The sequence below is a fragment of the Cyrtonyx montezumae genome, unplaced genomic scaffold (genome assembly GCF_038088225.1).
Source record: "Cyrtonyx montezumae isolate F1298 unplaced genomic scaffold, pur_monq_1.0 scaffold_30, whole genome shotgun sequence".
In the NCBI taxonomy this organism is placed as follows: Eukaryota; Metazoa; Chordata; class Aves; order Galliformes; family Odontophoridae; genus Cyrtonyx; species Cyrtonyx montezumae.
In genome coordinates this window covers 11259630-11266311 of record NW_027072035.1, presented here as the reverse complement: position 1 = coordinate 11266311, position 6682 = coordinate 11259630, and positions in this window count along the sequence as shown.

The following is a 6682-nucleotide window of genomic DNA, read 5'->3' as shown; positions in this document are numbered from 1 at the left end:
ATCAAGTCATATTCCAAAGACATTCCTGGTCTCATTATCATGAGATGGGTAGTGAGCAGAGTGCAATTCAGAGAAACTATTCTGCAGCTTATTCTCAGCTACTATCTTCCTCCAGGCACTATCATGACAGAATACAAAGATCTGGTGATACTGATAAACATAAGTTTAATTTCTTAGAAAAGCATGATCAAACAAATGTTTGAGCATTGCAATGAGTCAAAGGTACCTGACTGTCAAGGGATGCCAGAAGCCACTGCAAAGTGTGGGGAGGGCTCTCTTTTGTTGCACAGAGAAAAAGCAAGAAACAAAACAAAGCACGCTACCTGGAGAACCTCTTAGGACTAATCAAAGGAGATAGCAAGGACTGGGCATAAATCCCATTCTTCCTCATAACATAAGGTTTTTCTAAGAATAAACAAGATGAGTTCTATTTTCTGGAGAAATAATGGAAGATTGACCAGAAGTCATTCCACTGTGTCACTTTCAAATAGCAATACAGGATTATTAGAAATGAATTGTTTCAAGTGGTGGGCAGTTGCACATTTTGGCTATGAGAGATCAGAGAACTCACTCAGCAGGTTGGAAACCCTAAAATCTTTCTCACTAAATTCAGACACAGATATTTTTCCCCACGCCTCCTAGAAAATCAAAGAAAAAAGGTGTGACATGGAATACAAGATTCATAAGGAGGTGGTAGTAGTGTGAATTTATAGACTGAAGAGAAAGGGAATGGCCTACTTCTCTTTTTCAAAAAACTATCTATGAATATTATTTAATATTTGAAATAGTATTTTTGCAAATTGCCAGTAATTTTGATTTAATGTGTATGATTTTATTCAATAAAGCTGTTAAAGATTATAGTTTAGTCATTGTGGGTGTATGAATTCAACTTTTACCATACATTAAAATTTATACCTGTGATCAATCTTTATTTTTTATTCATATATTAACTCATTTCAACTAAAGTTAATGTGCAGAAGTGTCAAAAAATGATTATTACATGAACAGACAACTTCAAGGTTATTAAACTCCAAGAGAGAAGAAAATTCCATTGGACGTTGAGTCAAACAAAAATGTATGAATAAAAAAAGTGTGGGAAACACTGATGTAAGAGCTAAAAAAATATGATTGTTTATGATACAAGAAAACTTTGTGAGTTTACTGAATAAACCTTCTTAGGTCTTGACTGTGGCAGGAGTTAAGTTACATTCGTTAGAATAAAATACATAAGTACTTTCAACATCTTCCAAATAGTTACCTTCCAGGATATAGAAAGCTCCAAGTACTCTATCATGTCACACAGCTGAGCCAACGATTGTTCCCCTGAAGTCACTATTTTGTATCTGAAGAAACAGAAGTATCAGAAGGGAAAAAAGTCTGGTCTTTGTCAAAATTAATAGGTGATGTAAATTTGTTTAAATTCTTATATGCAAATTAACAAGTCCAGAGGGTCATTTTCAGTACCTTGCGGAGGGGTATTCAAGCAGTCTTGAAACTGGAAGTATCAAACTGCAGTTTGTAAACATCAGTAAAATAATCACTAAGAGCTTGTGTGAGTTTGATCCTATAACTCAGGGTTCCTTAACAGGGGTGCAGAATCTGAGTTCTGATCTTGGGGTTCTGGTTAGGGAGCTTTTGGTGACTGTACTCAGGCAAAAAGTTGCTTATATAAACCAGGTCCCATACAGGATCAGAAACTAACTTACAAAAAATATGGCTGTTGACTGAGTTTTTAATCGTCACTTTGATCTTGTTATGTCAGCCTGAGCAGGATACAGTTTACATCCTCTTCAAAGTTCAGAATGTCAAGTATCTGCATTTTAGGCTCCAGATAACCTTTTTACCTAGAAAAAAAATTCCCAAGAGAATAGTTCTGCTAAGGCATTTGAACTAATTGCTGAAAGCCCTGCTATGGATAGGTATCAATCTCTGCTCTGGTGTCTAAGTGTCACAAGAACAAGGAGGAATCCAGTGTTTAAGACACAGTTGTGATAAAAAATGTTTTAGCAAGTACTAAGTAAAAGCAATAGTAAAAAGAAGTTAAAAATCTGAATCACATGGCTTATCGTGTAACTGTTCTAAAATAAAAAGTAAGCAGGCTCTGATTTGCCAGTCCCACAGAGTGTTGTTGGAAAACAAAGCTGAGTCACCAAAAAGGATACACAAAGAAGACATGGCAATGAATTTTGCACAGACCCGTTTTGTGCCATTCTCTGAAACTCTTGACTTGGTTTCTTTTTGTGTATGAAGTACTGCACAAGGGAAAGCTAAACAAAGCAGGTTATTTTTTTCTTATATACTTCTGATACAGGGTATATGGCTAAGTATAATACACAGTATATATATTACTATATAGTATATATTAGTGTTAGTATATAGTCTAAGTATAGCTTATACTCATCTTCTACTTCTTAGCTGAATAAGTACATTAGCTTAGAATCTCTGACACATAAAAACGCTTCAAATATAAACTGCTGTGTAGTGATAGCAGACATTAAGTAGTCAGGAAGTCTACCAACTTCAAAAGGCATGACATAAAAGAAGAGTTTTGATAAAAATTTCAACATTTCAGAATAAATGATCATTGAATGGAATCATGGAAATGGGCATGCATTTTCCCCTGGTTCTTGAATAATCATACTCAGTAATAACACTTTTCCCATAACAGGAAGTAAATGTCAGAAATTGTAAGCAATGCAAGATTTATACATTTCTGTTTCTCATTCTATGGCCCAAAATTATCTGGATTAAGTCCACTGTACAACTTGTGTAACAGTAAAAGAATTTCTATCTTCATGTGAAAGTGCCTTGTGAGAACAAAGCGGTACTTGAGTATGCTCCATCCATACATCTGATAAAAGGACACCTCATCAGATGAATCCTGGACCCTAAAACAAAGCACATAAGTTCTACCTTTTTAAAAGAATCTCTAATCTGTACTTGGATTATTTGTTTCATGCAGTAGCAAACTATTAAGAAACTACTGGAAGTTTGGATCGCAAAGTCTCAAACACAAGAAATCAGCCCCGAAATTTCTGTAAAACTTGTATATGTGAATTTAGGAAAACAAACACAAAATTTAGGAATGGGATTTTAGATCCTAGTTAAATCTTATTTAAACCTCAAAGAGAAAGAAGAGATGTATTCAGCAGCAAGCTAAGCCAGGAGAGCTAGCTAGTTATAAGTTGGCTTAAGGGTTTCACTGAGATGTTATTTTACCAGATTACACCAGTTTAGAATTCTTTAAGCAACGTAGAAGGTCACTACTCTGAGATATTTATGTAAATTTCAATCAACCTTTCTAACAAAATTAAGCAGAATTTTAATAAGCTATTCCTGGAGTCCTTTGTAGCTTTGTTCTGTGGTTTTGTTTCTACGTTCCCTTTTTAATTCAAATATTCAAAAGCTTGTCAAATTCCAAACTCAAAAAGGTAAGTAATGCTAAATGGGGTTTATTTTCTCAGGCTCACTACTGATGCAGTTTTCGAAAGTGAAGAATAAAGAAGATAAATCATCAGGCATAGAGTAACACATTTCTATCAAGTCCTCTTAACTTTATCTTTTTACATTTAGCTGAAGTCCAAATTAGTGTAAGAAACTTAGAAATTATACTAATAACATAAACTAAGTATCTTTAGATTTTAAATACTTGGGCAATGGTGAGAATACTTTCTTTAACTAATCTCTAGATACCAGAAGCAGCCCAGGTATGCTTTTCTTATCACAAATAATACACATTTTTATTTTAAAAAGTGGCATTTTCCCTATATTTTATATTGTAAATTATATGTGGGAATTTCTTCTTAGGTACTTCATTTATATTTTTGATTTTTTTTCTTTAGATAAATCTACTGATTTATTGTGTGTCAAATCTTTTTTTGCAAGAAAATTCAATAATAATCAAACTTAGCCTTTTTCAATGCTAAAAAATAGCAATATGTGTGATTTATATGGCAACTCAAAATTGTACTTGACATCTGCAGTGAAAGAAATTTAGGTATAGTTATTAATATTATCGAAGTGTTCACAAACACAAGTAACATACATAAACATACATCCATATATACGCATATATACATTCATAAATATATAATGTGGAACTGCTTTCTTCTGTTTCATTTCTCGTTTCTCCTGCTTCCTGCTAAAAAGGACATAATCTATTCCACAGATTGTCTTGGTTATGAAAAAGTTAAAGCTGTACCTCTGTGTTGTTTCTCTCTCTTTCAGCTGGGATTAGAAATAAGAGCACATCAGTGATAGAATCCTTTTTTTTTTTTTTTTTTTGTGAACCTGTAGATAAAAACATACCAGTGGTAATGACAACATTAGTAACATAACACACTCATGCAACATGACTCTAGAAGTTTCTCCTACACATAGTATTTACCTAGGGCAAAGTGGAGTTCTGAGTCTTCCTAACACAGCCACAAAGAATTGCAAACTCTCTGGAACAAATTCAGAGCTTAGGTAGGCAAGTATGGCCAATTTGAATGACTGGTGGATGAGACATATGGATAACTGTTGTAAATATTGCTTCCTTTAAAATAACTGGTCTTGCTTTTCAAATAAATATTTGGTAAACTGTACATACTAGGATGCATCAGTCTGTAATTTATATTCTAAAGATAGGCCATAGGACCCAACAGACTGCTAGGAATCATCTGACTGACACCAGAAAAAGTGGCTGTAGGACTATGTAAGGCAACTGTTTTATAGAAAGTACTGTTAAAAGTGGAAAAATAAAATAAAATAGGGGGCATAGTGGAAAAGCATCAATGGACATATCACTAACAGATAACAATAACATTATACTATAATTAGAGAGCAAAGAATATGAAAATATGACATCTTTTCATTTACAACTGTCCCAACTGAGAAACAGAATATGGAAATATTTTTCAGTAGCATGAAAAATTTTGGGTGGTCCCCTCGGTGCACGAATTTGTCATGTTATAGGCCAGCTCAGTCATGCAGACAGAACCAGTGTGTCACTACCTCAAGGGACAACTTGGAACCCACATAATCCAGTCTTATGCTCACCAGAGTAATGGAACCTTACCATTCATGTTGCTGGCTTCTCTCTCCTAGCTTGTAGTATGGTTTTTAATATAACGTGCATGAATCTGGGGAGTAGGGAAGTAATTGACATAGATCATCATCAGTCAACAGGTCAATCTAAAACAAAAGCCTGAATGTTCACCTTCACTTTACTGCATATGAAATAATGAAGTTTTTTAATCTTAGTAGCTCGAGTGGCCTTTGAGACAGTGTGTATATACTGCTGGCTTGACAAGTAAATAATTGCTGTTCTTTCTTTTGTATTCTTGCTTCTTGCTTTCCTGCATTTGGGTTATTCATTTAATCCGCCATTTCTCTTGCTTGGACTGTTCTGATTGAAGCACTTTAGGAAAGAAGCCAGACAGTGTTTTTTTGCATGCTCCAGATGTTTGCAATAACATACTACTGAGCTGAATGCCAGCGGTAAAGGGACACTGCTTGAACAGGAAATACTTTGCATCTGACACCAACCAGTATGCCTCTAGGGGAAAAAGAAGTACAGATTTTTCAGCTGACAGTTACCCAGTAAGAAGAAAAAAACACAAACAAAAACAACTTGGTAAAATCAGATTAAATACAAAACTTCCAGTAACTGATTTCAAAAAACAAATACAATAAATGACTAACATAAAATATTGCTCTAGATTTGCTGAATTGCTGCTGAAATATATTCAGCCATGATTCTGTTTTTAATCTTAGAACCTGAGTTTCTATTTTTAATTGAAAAAAAAAAAAAAGAAAATTCTACCCTTTCCAAAGATTAATACAGAACGTTTTCAACAAAGGAAAAAAATCATCTTCCATTTTTCTTATACTTTAAAAACACTGGGGTGTATATGTGCAAGATGGTATAATCACGTTTTCCTTTCCTGATCCATTCTGTACTCTTATTTTGTCACATCTAACACTGTATTGATTTATATTATGTAAGACATTTTTGATAATTCTCTACACGAAAAGAGTGGACACTGAACTGGACATTTATTTTGAGAGCAAAAACACATCTCTGCATCCTTCAAGGATGTGTCTGCATACAGTTCAGTTGTCTTTTTCCCCCAGTATAAATTAAAAGTAGTTTGTTTTTTTCTCTGCCTATCCTCTGGCTTATTGTCAAATCAAAGCTTTGAAGAGAGAATTATTTATGCAATGTTAGAAACCACATATGATTCGTATAATACAAATAATCAGAGTTCATATAACTTTGAAAGCTCATAATGACACATCACCTCTAGGTACCATAATCCAACTCAATTTGGGTTTATTATCAAGTTTTACTAACTCCATATAAAGTAATCAGATAGTTTTTATTCTGAAAAAATGGATCTTTATTGAATTAAAAGAACTCACAGATATGATTGATACACATTTTTAAAATAAGATACTCTACTTCTTTATCTAGGTACAGAAAGACTATTTTACAGGAAACAAGCTATTCAGTTTTTTTCTTTTGTATACTTTTCATAGTTTTTCACGTTTTCAAAGAAACTTCAGAGTTTGAAATTTGGCTGAAAAAAGCCCAGTGCAATGTAGTGTTGGGGAGTGTTCCAGACGAAGGATGTTTCACTTGTCATTGTTTTACAGCTCTCCAGGAAGCCTGATAGAACACCAGCACTTCAAAGAGCAC